The 16766-nt window shown below is 43.2% G+C and overlaps 1 long non-coding RNA gene and 1 other non-coding gene across 2 annotated transcripts; one reads left to right on the forward strand and one right to left on the reverse strand.

Annotated features, from left to right (window-relative positions):
- Window positions 1-308: 308 nt before the first annotated feature.
- On the reverse strand, window positions 309-390 carry TRNAS-CGA (transfer RNA serine (anticodon CGA)). The gene has a single exon. It is a non-coding gene; the product is annotated as a tRNA-Ser (tRNA).
- Window positions 391-539: 149 nt separating this feature from the next.
- LOC107278136 (uncharacterized) lies at window positions 540-4983 on the forward strand. Its single transcript, XR_003242964.2, has 2 exons — window positions 540-1721; window positions 4618-4983. It is a non-coding gene; the product is annotated as an uncharacterized lncRNA (long non-coding RNA).
- The last annotated feature ends 11783 nt before the right edge of the window (window positions 4984-16766 follow it).

Here is a 16766-nt window from a genome sequence, read left to right on the forward strand (position 1 = left end):
ATAAATGCTACAGTAACCCACATGTACTAATGACGGCTTAATACGGCTCAAAAGATTCGTCTCGCGGTTTCCTTTCCCGGCGAGTTCTGAAATTAGTTTTTTCATTCGTGTCTGAAAACCCCTTCCGACATCCGGTCAAACGTCCGATGTAATACCCAAAAATTTTCTTTTCCCCCAACTAAACACGTCCTAAGTGGTAGTCCGGCAAAAAGTCGACATCCGGTCAAACGTCCGATGTAATACCCAAAAATTTTCTTTTCCCCCAACTAAACACGTCCTAAGTGGTAGTCCGGCAAAAAGTTAAAAAGCGTCGACAGCAGGATTCGAACCTGCGCAGGCAAAGCCCAGTAGATTTCGAGTCTACCTCCTTAACCACTCGGACATATCGACGACTTCAACACCTCTATTGCTCAAATATTATACTTAACCAAATAAACAAAAATGGGCTGGCCCATCTAAAACTCCGATTCCGACTCTGATCCTGCGGCCCGCAGGTCGCGGGCGCCAGCTATAAGCGCCCGAACCACCGCGCCGCCACCATCCAATTCCACTTCATCCGCCTCGCCTCGCAAACCCTAGAGTTGCCCTAGCCCGCTTCGCCGGCGGCCGCCATCGCGGTGCGCGACAAGCCCCGAGGAAGGATTGGCCAGACCAGGGTCAGGCGCTACCGGCCCGGGAAGGCCCCCGAGTGGGCCGACGATCCGAGCCCGGCGGCGACGGCCTCGACCTCCCCGCCTGCCGCGCCGCCCTCCACCAGGTCCTCTCGCGCCACGACGACGGCATCGTCGTCGGCGTCAGCGGGGACGACCGCCGCCTCTCGGAGATGCGCGCCGTGAATCGGGAGGAGGCCCGCGCCGACCAGCGCCGCGTCGTCCGTCAGGCGGAGGTCGCGTCCACGGCCGAGGAGCGTTATGGGGAGGACGAGGAGGCGCCGGATCCGGGAGCGGCTGCTGCTGCTGGAGCGGGAGAAGGAGGAGCTACCGGCGCAGCAGCAGGAGGAGAAGCTGGTGGCTGCAGATGTCTCCGGGGACGAATCTGAGTACGGGATCGACTCGCTTTGCTGAAGCCGATCTTCATACATAAGACACAGCGGGTCACAATCACGGAGAGGAAGCGGATAGAAGATGTTGCTCGGCAACTCGAGGAGGTTCTCATGAAGAGGATAAAGAAGCGGAAGATTGAGACGAGGCAGATTGTGGTGGAGGAGACTAGGAATGAGTTGCGGATTAATAAGATTATTAAGAGCGAAGAGTCTGATATTGAAATTGAAGTTAATACAGATGATGAGGAGAATAAGGCGGAGGAGTATGAGGCATGGACGAATCGGGAGATTGCGAGAACTAAGAGGGATAAAGAGGAAAGAGAGGCAATGTTGAGGCCTTGAGGGAGAGGGCGAAGATTCAGAAGGTTAGGAACATGACAGAGGAGTGCAGGGAATGGGTGAGGATGAATGTAAAGTTGCTTGAACAGTTGAAGTAGAAGCAGAGGTTCATGCAAAAATATTACCAGAAGGGTGCCTTCTTCCTGGAGAAAGCTGATGATGTCATTCAAATAATTTGGTTCAGATGATATATAAAGTGTGATTTCTCTACACCCACTGGAGAAGACATGATGGACAAAACCATCTTGCCAAAGGTTATGCAAGTGAAGCGCTTTGGATTCAAGGGTAGAATGAAGTGGACAGATCTTGTTAATGAGGATACTACAGATTGGAATAACCCGTATGTATGCTTTGCTTGCTAATCATTTACTACATTTTAGTATCATCTAATCATGTCACGCGGTCTGTTTTCTGAATCTGATGCTTTTTGTAGGATATCATATTACAACAGATGTAACTTAGTATAACTATGTGCTCTTACCTATCAGTATGCGTACTATTTTTTCTTGTGTAAGTATTTAAAATGAAAAGGTGGTGGCTACAAAACATACAACTTCTAATTGTCTCAAACCCACTCTCCACTACTTTCAATTGTAAGATTATCCTTGGACATGGAAAATATATATGAAATGCATACATTACATGCATGAGTACCAATTACATTCTCAAATAATCTTGTTATTGTTCTTATTCATAAGCTAAGAATCGTTATAGATGTTGATAGTTGTTAGAACAGGTGGGACATGGTAAAATTGTGAAATCTGTTGTGCCCATCCTTGTCAATACACATAATGATTTTTCCCCTATCGGAAGTGTTTAAAATGATAAGGGGTGGTAGCTTCTAGTTTGCCTCAACTCCACGTTCCACCCATTCAGCTTGTAGGATTATCACTGGACATGGGAAAATATATGTAAAATGTATAAATTACATACATGATTACCATAGGTGTTCTCAAACTATCATGTTAGCATTTTCCAATATAAATTGTGATGGTTACTTATAAGACATTGGACCATTTTTTTATCAACTAAATATCTGTAGAAATATGCCAATTGGATTTAGCTTTATGTGCACATACTTTGGATATTAATCTTTCTCATCACGTGTTAATTTTCTAATAACTTTCGGGTACAGCACAAATGGGATTAAACATCAATAACTTCTGCTGCATTGCTGCAGCCCATTTACAATTAGTGTACCAGTCATGCCTATAGTAAATGCTAGGTAGTCATGTGCGAAGAGGATACTAGTAAGTGGACAAGTGATTGCTATCTGCCTGTTTCACATCCTTCAAACACTATCCTTGACTGATAATTAGTATTGTGTACTTATAGTATGCATTACTATTATCGTGCTAGTTTGATATTGTCTTTGTTTTGGTCTCTTGTGTATCTATATGCTTTGTATGTAGTCATGTTGGCTTACAATGTTAATACATTAGTTGTTTCTCTCAGTGGTATCATGGTATCAGAGCTACTCATAAGAGTTGTTGCTGTGGTACCATGTTACCATTGAAGGAAACAACTGATTTATTTCATTGTGGACCAATACGTCAACATGCAAAATATATAGAACATAAGAGTCCAAACAAACACTGTATTAAACTATAGGCAACAATTGTATACATGGGTGGTACAGAACTTACTTAAGCCACTTGAGATCCTCTTGGGCCACTGAGGCCTCTTGCTTAGGTTGGCCTATGAAAATGGAATGCATATATGCTTCCTTTAATTATTTGAAATAATGTCAATGCCTTGTTTACTAGTGAGTGAGTTGCATGATGGCTCCTTGCTTATTATTGTTGTTTTGGGATGACCAAAATATAGGAAGTGGGGATTGATATTGACGTGGCTGGCACATCAAGGATCAACTTTAGGATCACAATTGCAGTTAGTGGGACAGAACTATATAGGAATATAGGATTTGCAGCATAGTCTTGCTTTCACTAGACTTATGTTATTTCTTAATAGGATATACAATGCTAGGATAAGATTAGTTGTATATTGTCTTTGATTTGGTCTCTTATGAACCTGTGTATTTTATATATAGGCTTGTTAGTTAACAATGAATATATCTGTTGTTTCTCTCAAATCTAACATGGTATCGGATCCATAGGTGTAGCCATATCAATCTTAAAGCTATGGCTCTGATATCATGTTGGTTTTGAAGGAAATGACTGATATATTTCATTGTAGGCCAGTATGTCTATATATAGAGCATATAGGTAATAAGAGTCCAAATAAACACTCTATATGACTAATCTTGGACAAACAATTATATGTTGGGTTTACGAAGGAACAACGATTATGTGCTGCGTATGATTGATTATACATAGAAATAAAAGAGCCAATCAGCCAAACCTGTTTCTCATCTTGTTACAACTTACAACAAAAAGGAATACCAAAAGCGAACCTGTTACTCACAATGTTATTCTATCATTAGAAGTTACCTGTCCTGCTTATGCTTTTCACTGCTAACACTAGTTTTTCTTAGTCAACTATTGAAAATTAATGTTGGTTTTAACATTCTCTCTAATAATACTGGCTAGTCATACTTTTGCTACATTGACTCTTGCTGCCAACTAAATCTTTTGTTTACTTTTGAACCAGAGTTGTGATGATGGACACAGTCCATCCTCCTCCCACCACCACTGCACTGCTCTGAATGTGGCGAACCCAGAACAAAAATTACCAGGGTTCCAATACATACTAGTTATCTAATTATTCACTAATATACTAATCATTCTAATATAAATTAGCTAGAATTTAATAATTTACCCGGGGTCACTGGACCCCAGTAAGATGTATGTGGGTACGCCCCTGGGCTCTGAGGGGACAATTGTGATAATTTCGCAAATATTAAGCCCCCAAAGTTGGAGTTTTGGTTGTAATTTGGCATGTGAATCAACATCATAACAGACATAGCTCCACATTCATTTTTGTTGTATGGAGACTTTACCATCTGAATTAAATTTAGGTTCCAATTTTCTCTTTCCGGAATTTTCTTTTCTAAAAAGAGATTCTCAATATGATATAATATTTCCTCTGAAATAGTAGTCTATAGAATACCACCATAGCACTATTACTCTAATGATGTGAATATGTAATAAAATTATTCAACAGGTTCCTCTTATCTGTAGCAAATGACATGTATCCAGATGGTTTATGTAGTTTTTTTTTAAGATTGAGTTGACTTTTAAATCTGTGTCATGTGTTTATTTGCTAGCAATTTTCAGGTTGACAACAAATGGACCTTTGATCGAAGTATTGCAAAAATGGTTGGAATGAATGCATATTGCCATATCAAAAAGGAAGCAAAAAGACCTAGTGGTAAATATTCTGGACTTGGTACTCTGCATTTCAAATTCCATGGGATGTACTCGACATTAATGAACATTAGCTGTATGTATGAGTTTTCAGTCAAATATGTTCCTGTGGAAAAAGGATTACAAAATAAACTTGGACGCAGAATCCTTAGGCACTACTGAAGTGGTTCCTTTTCGTGTTTTGCCACAATGTTAGTTAGAACTGAAATTTTAATCCTCCATGTGTAAATTGAAATTTTTGGATGCAATAGCTAAATATTGAATATTGTCATGTCAGTTATGAGGATTACTATTTCTTTCCTGTCAATCTGAAAAGAGTTTAGGAGTTTAGCTGAATGTTTGTTCTGTGTCAGCATGGATTAGTTATGCAGATTGATGCGGATATTTCACTGTTATGATATAAACTGAAATTTTATCCTCCAGTATAAACTGAACTCTGTTGATGCAATAGCTAGATTTTGAATATTTCTATTGTCAGTTATAAGGATTCCTGTCGTCCTTATCAGTCTTATAAGGACTATTAGGAGATTACCTGAGTGGCATACTTTAATATAATAGGCAGACTGATGGGATATATCAAATGAGAGATTCTGCCATTTTATCTCTGAGATTATTATTTACTGATAACTGCAAGTTAGGAAATGTTTGATGTGATCCTCACGAGACATGATGCTCCAGAATGTGTATCAAAGAAGCAGCAGAACAAGTACAGGTTTCTCCGTTTCTGAAATGCTAGATGAGTCATACTGTTGGGCAAATGCCTGACAGTATTTCCCATAAAAAAAATGCTAGATTAGTCTGCAGGTTTCTGAAAAAGTTGTAGGTTTTCCTATCTGTTCTTTCCATAGTGTAGTACAACCCCTCACAAGTTAAAATATGGTTTTAGCATATATTTACATCTTAACTGTCATGAATCAGTATTGTCATCGGTAGGTTGAGTTATTTGTTTCATGTTTGCCAAGGATGCAGCTTGTTTCCTAATGGCACGAGCGAGCTGGATTGTAGTACTGCAAGGATCGAAGCTTGTTTCCTACTGGCAAGAAGCATGGCTACTAATGTTGTGATCTATATATATGCATTTTTCAGCTGTTACGAAGTCTGCATTTCACGTTTGATGTACGACTGGGAGTTATTATCAGTGATTGTTTCATCAGCACTGCATTGTGATGCTTTCTGAATATAGTACTCTTAATAGCCGCGACCTGCCTCAAAATCAGACGGTACCAGTGGATATTTGCTTTTTCAGTGTCTGCTATGAAGTTGCTCGTATGGGGCTTGGTAGGCCACTGCTGATGCAATCTCGAGGCTGTTTGGTTGCCTACTCTAGTGTCTCAGCGAGGCTCTTTTGTAGGATTCGAAATTCAGGAGTAAAGATTGGAGTAGAGTTGTGGGGTGGTCTAAATCTCGTTCTACCTCTTGTTCATTATTTTTTAAAAAAATCACTTTAGCCTGTTTCGCTCTATTTTTTTTATTAGAATGAAACCATTTAGTTCATTTTTTAAAAATCACTCTAGCATGTTTCGCTCTATTTTTTTATTAGAATAGAAACTGTTTGGTTGGTTCTAGCACTGAGAAAGGTAGAACTAAAGGAATTATTTTATATATTTTTTATTTTTAATAGATTTAAAACATAAATTACCATTTTGAATTTTTGCAAAAATGTACTCCCGCCCTACGCGGGAGATATAAATCGCCCTATCATAGAGTTAGAAATGTGATGTGGCGGACAACAGGAGAGATACCTCGTGATAATTTTGCAGAATTTTGCAGATAGCTTCTCGCCCTCCCGTAGGTAGATTTATTGTTAGGAGGACATCTACAAAATGCTCCCGGCATACAAAATACGGTTGGGATGCTACCTGCAAAAAGGCATGATAAATCATCCTTTGTTATGGCAATCTATTAAGGGATTTTGCAGGCAGCCCCTTCCTAGCAATAAATCGCCCTACAAAACTTCAAAACAATATTTAAATTTTAAATCCTTTTAGAAAAAATATATATAAATAAAAAATTAGGAGCTGAAGTTCTGTCAAATTAAACAGACTCTCGGTGGATGCAAGATATCTTACTTAACCTGCGCTCGCATCTTCTTAATTTGTTTCTTTATATATATATATATATATATATATATATATATATATATATATATATATATATATATATATATATATATATATATATCGATTTTGCTATATATTTGTCGACAAATTTTTTTCCAAAAATTTAACAGATGTAATTACAGTACAATCGTAGTGTAATTACACTGTAACTTGCATGTAACTACAGTGTAACTTATATGTAAGTTTCACATAATTTTGAATCGTTAGATCTAGTACAAGATTTGTTTTGGTGAGGAAGAAAACAAATCATAGCACACACATATATGAAAGAATTTGTTCCCACGACCTCCATTTTACCGAAATAACATGTTACGGAGAGAGTTTTGAAAGTTACATACAAGTTACACTATAGTTAGTGTAATTACATGCAAGTTACAGTGTAATTACACTACGATTGTACTATAATTACATCTGTCAAATTTTTGGGGAAAAATTTGTCGACAAATGTATAGGCAGTCCCTATATATATATATATATATATATATATATATATATTATATATATATATATATATATATATATATATAGAAAATTAATCGCTAACATGTTAATGTGCCCAAAGCATGTGCCGTAGCCTGATTGGCCGTACATGATCAACCTATGACTTGGGAGTATAGGACACTCGACATGGTAGCCGGTCTGCTGTACTAGGATGACAAATGCAGCTAAGCGTACGTATGTATCAATATTTATATATTGCTACTTATATTAATGCACCGCAAGATTAAGGGGAGAAATAATAACGCAACATGGTTAGCTAGGGTTGGATGTATGCACTCCTCCGAGGGGGACGATCTTAAGCCCTAATCGTGGCTGTTGTCGGAAGCAAATGGAACTTTTGTACGACAGGTATGCAATATTTAACACCTCTCTTCAGCTCCTTAATTTGACCCTAAACATTTAGTACTAGTTTCATTATCTAAAAAAAAGTGCTAGCTACTACCTGATCCATTGGCCATTGCAAATTATATCCCTCCAATTAAAAGAGGATTTTTTTTGGATTTTTTTAAAGAAAAAAGTTAGTAAGACACAACTTTAATTACTTAATTAGTTCTTTTTTATAAAGAAAATAAGTTATATAATTGTGATATTGTGAAAGTATTATTGTCACAAACCTGGTGATACCAAGTTTATATGTCAAAGGCCTATATTTGAAATTTGTATTAACTATGAATTCTATGACATGACATTCTTTATACTATAAAATACTTGTATTAGCATATTTTAGACATAAGTAGGGTCTCTCATTTCATCTAGACAAATTGATACCAATCTACATCCTCTATTCCAAAAAGAATTATATCCTGATTATAAATCTGAATATACATATTCATAGCTAGATTTTTTTAGGATGGATGGCGGATTGTTTTGGACGGATATGATGGAATATATTGGTAGAACCCATTAATATTAATAGAGCATAGTGCTATCCATATATATGATGTGCCTGTCAGCTAGAGTCTCTAAGCTACATTACTCAGATACTCAGGAAGGGCAGATTGTTGGGAAAGGGTACGCACGGTCGCTCTGCCCCGGGGGGGGGGGGGGGGGGGGGGGCGACCCAGGCAGCGAACCCGCCCTTCTCCTCCCATCCCCTGCCTTGCCGCAGCCCGAGCCGCCGCCGGCAAAGCCAGGCGACTGCAAGGACAGCGGCGGCGGGGCTCTCTCTCCCTCGCTCGCGGTCAAGGCGGTCGAGGCACCGGCAAGACGGAGCTTAGGGCAAGGCGCCGACGGCAGCATCTAGATCCGATGCTGGGATGCACGGATCCGGTTCCCCCCATGGCCAGATCTGTTGCTCCGGGCGGCGGAGAGTTGGGTTGGCGAGATGGTGGCGTGGAGGTGGCGGCGTCGGCGGCGGGGCTGGACTCGAGGTGGCCGGCTGACGGCGGGGCGGAGGAGGCGACGGCGTGGACGCGGTTTGGCGGCGGCGGTCGTGGCGGCTGGCGACGACTGAGGCAGCCGCGGCAGCGCCCGTGTGGCTGACGGCGGCGGCGGCTGAGGCAGCCGCGGCTGTGGCGGTGGCTATGAACACGGTGTCGGCCTGCTGCTGCGGCGGTTGGCGATGGTGGCTGATGGTTGCCAGTGGCAGCTTGTGGAGGCGGGGAAGGTAACAGGTGGCGGAGAAGAGACCGGGGGTGGGTGTGGACATGGTGTCGACGACTTGAAATGGGCGACGGCGACTGCGAGAGGAGGCACGGACGGCCATGGGCGGCTAGCTGGGGAGGCGTGGCAGAAGACTGCATTTGGCCGGCGCGGCAGCGACGGGAGGAGTGATCGGAGGCCAGCTCGGCGTGTAGAGGCGCGACCAGTGGCAGCGGAGGCCGGCACGGCGCGAGGAGGCGCGGCCGGCGGGGGAGGCCGGCTTGGCTCGATGAGGCACGGCCGACGGTAGACGAGGCTGGCCTGGCGCGGTGACAGAGGCGGGCACGGTGCGAGGAGGAGGAGGTGTCGGTGGGTGCGGTGCGGTCTACGGCGCACGAAGGCTGACCGGCGGGAGGCACCAGTGCAGTGGTCTCACATGTAGGTAGAGGTTGGACGGTGGAGGAGTGTTGGGGCGTCAGCCGTGGACTCGTAGGTGGTGAGCGCCAGCGGTGGGTGAAAACCCAGCCCGGCCTTGGCCGGGCCGGCAACGATGACGCTAGAAGCGCCATTCCCCTCCTGAGGGCGTTGTCGTGCCGTCTCATCCCTCATGTGTGGATGCCGAGCGAAAGCCTAGTCTCGGTTCTCTGAGACCATGACGGACGGCGGCGGCGGTGTTTTCCGTCGTTTCTCTCCTTGGAGATGTCGTTTAGGTATCCCTTAACCAACACCCCCCAACCAATTGGTGCAAGCTCACTCTAGATTTCATCCTCTTGTGGCGGCGTCCTAGTCTCTACAAGTTGACCACGTCGGAGGGCCGGGGGGAGAGGAATTCCATCTTCTCTCTCACCCTCTCTCCCTAACTCCTAAAGACTTAGATAGAGCGGGGCTTGTGTTGATTGTAAGGGTTGGGTTTTAGGTGATCTCGGCCGTGTTTCTTTGTTGGCCTAACAGCGGTCGGTCACGCTTAGTGGCGCCCGGTCTGGTGCTAGCCTTCTCCTATTCTGTGTGGTATACTTTTTTTCTTTTTTATGGTTATGACCTTACAGGGTTGTAATCTTATAATTTTTCTCCTGCTCTATCAATAGAACTTCGCACCGTCTTGTGCGAGTTGTTCAAAAAAAAAAAGCTACATTACTCATTGAACTAGTTGCAATCATGAAATTTCTTCAGTGTTGTGTACTACATTGGTTAGTTTAATTAAATATCAGAAGGTTTCAATATACTACTTGGGTCGTTATCGTTATTGCCACGCTTGACCCATAAAAGAGACAAAAAGCACACAAGCACTCCGGGGTTTGCTCCAGAATTTGGAAGTGGTGCTGTCTTCTTGGATGTCGGGTTCGATTATAAATTTCTCATTGACTTTATTTTTCTTTTCTTTCTTTAGTTCATCTTCCTTTGTTTGCCGAACTGCCGGTGTCTAGCAGAAAGTCTAGAAACAACTAGGGAACAGTAGCCTTACCTGCTCAAACCGGACCAGCATTCACTAACAAATAAAAAGTGAAATGATTCACAAAGAAAAAAATAACAAATAAAAACGTAATTACACTTTGCACCTCCTAAATTGCACCGTATTTCACGTTGCATCAAATTTTACACATGCTTTTCACTTTTATCACAGTGGATCTCATGCATGGATATGATGCAAAAGAGACGTAGTTAGGATTTAGAGTAAAAGCGATGATCCATGTAGATATAATGGGCTAAACCAAATGATGGTAAACTATGCATCCTTTATAATGTTATGCAATATGTCTACTATAGTTCTAAACTTGGGCCAAATCCTAGCGTGGTCGATAGCCGCAGTGCCATCTAGCTGGCTCTGCCTATGGCGAAACCATGAAGCAGAAGCAACGATTTTGCCCTAGCATTTGTTTTGTGGTTCTCTACGGTTCACTGGCTTAAATTTTAGTTGCAGAGGGTCTCTATGAGCTAAAAATCGAGAATAGTGCTAAGTGCACCTGGACTTCATCAAGTTATGTAACAAATGGATTCTATCTTATAAAATATGAGTTTAAGGGATCATGCTTCTTTTTTTCTTTTAACTAGGACATGTTTCATGAAGTCTCATTTTTGTTTTACGAAATATCTAGAAGGGTTGATGATGTATCTTAGGTTTTAAGGCATTCTTTGTGGCCCATAGCGTGCAGATTATGATTGTCAGTGAAGTGGGAATATGAGTCTCCTCTATAGGTTGCTCGGGGCGCCTACTGCCACATCATCGAGATGGGTAGCTCACACTATTGACAACTATACCAAAGCAGCGTCTGGATGCACCCTAGGAGAGAAGGAACCACAGACTAGGCCCACCCCCGATCGAGGGAAGCTCGGGCCCCTTTCTGTTAAATGGAGACAGGGGCCCGAGCTCGGGGCCTTATCCTCATGCTAACCAGCGGTAGCAAGTCTAGGTCCAAGCATAGGGGACAGTAGGCACTGACCCCCAACCTCGGACCCGAGCTATTCTAGGCATCTATGGCGCATTAATCATGACAGGATGTGGCATGCTGAAGCAGCCGTCGACAAAAAGATCTTTGTATTAAAATGCGAAGAAACACATATCAGCTCGGCGTGCGACCAGAGCGACGGACAATGCAACGACATGGGTGTGGCTGTCATGCGTGCGTAGGGGTGGAAAAAAAGCTCGGGCTTGGCTTAGCTCGTAAGCCAAACGAGTCAAGCCGAAGCCTCCTTTTCATCTCATTGGTGAAATGAGCCGAGCCGAGCTGGCTCGCGAGCCGCTTGTTTTAGCTCGCGAGCCTAGGCCATCATGTGTTTATATTGATTATTTTACTTTTAGTGGCGTTATTATTTGTCAACTTAAAATTTATCATTAATATTTTGAAGAATTGAATATATAAACTTATTTAATTTTACATGTTGATGATTTGTTCTTACTTTTTTAATAATTACAAAATATATATGAATAGGTGTTTCAACAGGAAGGCTTGTAAGCCAGCTCGAGCTGGCTCGAGCCACTAAACGAGCCGAGCCGAGCTCAAGGTTTTGCTTGTTTCCCTAACTGAGCCGAGCCAAGCTAAGACTAGTTTGTTGCAAGCCACTACAAGCCGAGCCAAGCCTGTGGCTCGGCTCATTTCCACCCCTACGCGTGCCAACATCACCTATACATGGCGTAGGGCGTGAGCTGTCAGGAGGCATCGTGGACTGCCATGCCATCTTCTTGGGCCCATAGAGTCCCCTCACAAACTACCAACTAAAGCCAATAGGCATCACCGCGGGCATTAGCAACACCTCGAGTCACCTACTCCCACGTATTTGCACAAGGGAAATGCGGCGGATATAGGCATCATCCAGTCTAACTGACCCTGTTGAGGAGCCCACCAGGACCTGACGATGGGGCCCATTCATCAAAAAGCGACGGGGCATTCCATACCTAACCTCTGTGAGGGTCCACTTGTAAAAAATGGTTACTATTTAATCCTCCATGACTATAAGGGGATTAGTGGAGGATCAATCCACTAAAGAGAGGATCTGGATAGAACGTAGAATTTAGTTAAGGAAATCTAGCCCTTGTAGCCAATTGATTCGACCACATACCCTAGAAATAACACCACATGACTTGGATATTACATTTCCAATGGCCCGAACATGAATAACCCTCCTCGTCTACTTGCATTTTTGTTTACACCACGCTTACTCCCTAGACTGAACACACAAGAGGGGGGGGGGTGTTCCACCAATTACCTGCTAAAGTAGCTATAGAGAGAGAGATAGATAGATAGAGAGAGAGAGAGAGAGAGAGGCGATTAGCGGAGCGGGGAAAAAACTTCTTGACCCTTCTTCCCTCATGTATTCGGCAGCTCGCTACCGACGCCGGATGGAAGGGTGGTCTGGTGTCTCCTCCTCCATTAGTAGTATAGCTTAGGCTAAGTTGGAGTTCTCCCGTGGTTTGGGTTAGTCCCGGTTTTGATGTCTCCCCTTCCCCACCGTTGACTCATGGCAGCAATGCAGAGAGAAAGCAAACTTGGTGTCAACAGTTGTAGGAGGCAATGGAACCATACAGAAGAGGTGGCGAATCGAAGCTCTACAACCGAATTGGGATGTGTCAATGTCCCATCAGAGCAGTGTCGGCCTGTTCACCTTCTGCTAAACCTGCTATTGTAGCTGCTAGGTGGAGTCGATTGGTGCTTTGTCTCCCAGTCGACTGCTATGGTGACCAAGTGCGATGCCGCCGGCTCTACTTCCTACCAGATTTACGACTGCGGCTATTTGGCAGCATTGATTGGGAGTCCTCCCTCCTATTCGGTGGCATTGGTACGGAGAACAACAAGCTAGAGTGAAACAGGAAGGATACTGAGCATGTGGGGATTAAAAGCGTTGTGGAGGATTATTTCCCCTGCGACGAAGGTTTCTCCAAGCCTGCCTTCTTTATCAACACTTGGTTGGATGCTTATTCACTCAATCAATGGTGATGGTAGCTTTACAGATGGGTCCTTCCACTTGCGACAATAGTTTAGTTGGCTAGGTTATGGAATCATCTTCCGTTTTGGTTGTTAGCAGTAGTAACCATATAGGGTTTGCTATTCAGGCTAAGCAAAGACCGCCTACGCAACCCTAATTGGTAGGATTGCAGTTTGAGCTCCTCAAATTCAATAGTTACTCCACGAAAATCCTTTGTCAAGTCCAGTAAACAAACCTCTGAATACCATTCCCATAGAAGCAGCCGAAGAGGATTACCCACTACTACAAAATCGATTTTTCATGGCATTACCCTATATTTTTCTCTGGCGGTTATACGTGGAAACCGCCATCGAAAATGGATCTTCACTGGCGACTGGGTTAAGAGAGCAGCTAGCAAAGATACAATTATTTTTGCTAGCGGACCTCTTAAGTGACAGCCAACGAAAATAGATTTTCGCTAGCGGTCAGTTAAGAGTGCCTCGAAAAACCCTACAAGTGCTATAAAAGAACAACGTCCTATCTATCTACAGGGAAATCTCACTCCCTCTTATCCTTATCTCCTCCTGTCCTCTCCCAGCTCTCTCTCTCTCTCTCTCTCTCTGTCTCCACTCTCGATCCCTCCTCCCTCCTCCCACCTCAGATCCGAGGCGGGGGCTCGCAGCGGCGGATCGAGGATCCAAGGTCGCGCAAGCTCTGCTGTCCACAACGACCTCGACCTACATCCGTATCCAGCGCCGATGGTGGTCAAAGGTGACAACCAGATATGGGCCTTGTACACGCCGCCCCAACCCCAGCTGAATCATCGGCTGTGCGGCTTTGGCTCCACCCCATCTCCATACCACGCAGTGGCCGACCCCTCCCCATCTCCCTCCCCCGCACCCGCAGTGGTGCTGCTTGCACCTCTTCTTTGTCAGCATGATAGCAGTGGCGATGAGAGGAAGTAGGAGAGGGAGAAGGAGCGGACAAAGCTGAGGGAGCGGAACTATCGGGCTATCACCAGTTGCGCACAAGAACAACGTCCTCGCCACACTCGCACACATCACCGCCGACGGTGGATCGACGACAGCAGCAGTGGATCCAGCAAACAAACCACTCGAAGACGACAGTTGCTCGGTGATGATGGTGTGCAGTGGATCCGGCGAGCGCATTGCCTGTTGATTTTTTTTGCGAAGTGTTGTGGAACTGTTTGTTCAAATTCAACTTAAGTTGATATGTTGTGGCTGTTGAATTGTTCATGTTGATCTCTTTGGATATGGATTGATGCTTGCATGTTCATGTGTATGGGAAATTGCAGGCAAAAGGGATTTGGGCAGGTGGTTTTCTTTAGTGCTGAAAAATATCATCACTGGCAGTGGGCTTAATCGAACCACCCACGAAAATTGATTTTCGCTGGCGGTGGGCTTAACCTAGCTGCTTGTGAAAATCGATTTTCACTAGCTGTGAAAACCCGCTTGTGAAGATTGCCGATTTTCACTAGCCTTTGATCACATGCGGGGAGATAAGACGCCTATGAAAGTGCTTTTTGACCACTAGAAAAGACCTTTTTCGTAGTAGTGACCGGTTTATCAAGCGGAGGACACGCCAAAAGAGGCACAAGGATATGATCGTCACGACAATTTCACAACTCGCCGCCAATGCACTCCTTTATTGATATTCAGGTTCACTACGAAGTATAGTTTTTTAATTGATTCGGCAAGCCTTCACCCTATATTTTTAATAGTAAATTGGTTGAGTATTTTTAAAAAGACATTATCTAATTCATTCATTTGACTACTTAAATAATAATCACAAACTGATAAATTTAATTTCATGCATCATCCGGCTCCGGCCACACCCAAAGGAAATGCAAGTGTGCAACCTACCTACACCCGGGCGTGCGACGGCAGGCACACACGCACGCACGGTCCCTATAGATAACCTACCTAACGATCGATCGACCCATTCACCCACACGTGCGCGTGGAGCCTAGCTTAGCTACCTCCAATCAAAGCCAGCAGAGACATGACATGGACCAGCAGCTGCCATTAGCTAAGGCTATCTTTAATTCAGCGCAAAGTTTGGATTTTGGTTGAAATTGGAGATGATGTGACTAAAAAGTTGTGTGTGTATGACAGGTTGATGTGATAGAAAAGGACTGAAGTTTAGATCGCGGGGACACACGACGACGACGACACACGTACGGCTAGCTAGCAACCAACTCGATCCAACGATCCATCGATCGGACACGGAGCTATAGCTAGTACAGAGGAATGGCCGGTGGCTCGTCGCCGTCGCCGCCGTCGGTCGCGGGCGCATGCGGCGCGGCTTGGCAACCGCCGGACCGCCGGGCTCCATCTCGCGAGCGTCTCTCCTAGCTTTCCGGTGGCGTCTCCACGTCCGTCCGTCCGTCCGTGCGTGCTCCGTCGCCGTGCTAGCTGCGCTGGCAGTGGCGCAAAGCTCCTAATCACTGAAAGCTCTCTTCTATCCCTTTTAGTACGGAGTAATTTGTAGGCCGATCGATACAGTTGTTAGGGCCTTGTCAACCTATATATATATCTTTTGTCAACCTATATATATATATCTTATGCCTAGTGTATTCCTAGTGTATTCACGTATTATTATATTAGAAATAATTAGCAAATTGTCCGCACGTTGCAACGGGGTAAAGCATAAACTAAGATTATTTATTTATCTATACCTATTTTATCTACTTCCAACAATTTTTGGCTCGTCGGTTGTTTGTTGCTGTCACACGTTTTTACAATGAAGAGTTGCTTGGAACCATCAACATTTACATTCTTCTACCCAAGATCAGAGGACACCATGTAGAATTTAAATCTTCATTTTTTTCTTTTTATTAGATGAGTTATGATATGTATAGGACCTGATAGGTTTTTTTGTTTGCCACTACACGAGAAACAGAAGATGGTTTGTTTGAGAAAACGTGTACTCCTCTAGTTATAAATATTTGATGTGGTTGACTTTAGAAATAAAGTTTGACCACTAATTTTATAAAAACATTATGTACATATTATTTATTTTGTTGTGACTTATTTTATGGTTAAATGTACTTTAAATGTTCCATCGTAAAAAGGAAAAAAAACTGGGTGCATTTATATTTTTTTATATTTGTACTAAATTTTCAAATAAGATGAATGATAAAAAATTAATACCAACTGCGTTAAATACTTATAAATAGAGGGGGTACTTTTAGTCCATACTAGGTGAAACCCCGCATGTTACTGCGGGAGTTTAGTATGATAACAATAAGTAAAAAAAAGTGTAAGATAGCTAAACAATATAAATTTACATACGTTGATATGGTATATGATAATTTAAATTTAAATAGTATATAGAATGATGATTCAAATATAAAAGTAAGATGGTGTGGTTTTATGAAATAAGAAAGGAAGTGAGATACTTTGGACCATAAATTAATCATCTAAGGCTAAAAATAAT

The sequence above is a fragment of the Oryza sativa genome, chromosome 6 (genome assembly GCF_034140825.1).
Source record: "Oryza sativa Japonica Group chromosome 6, ASM3414082v1".
Taxonomy (NCBI): Eukaryota; Viridiplantae; Streptophyta; class Magnoliopsida; order Poales; family Poaceae; genus Oryza; species Oryza sativa.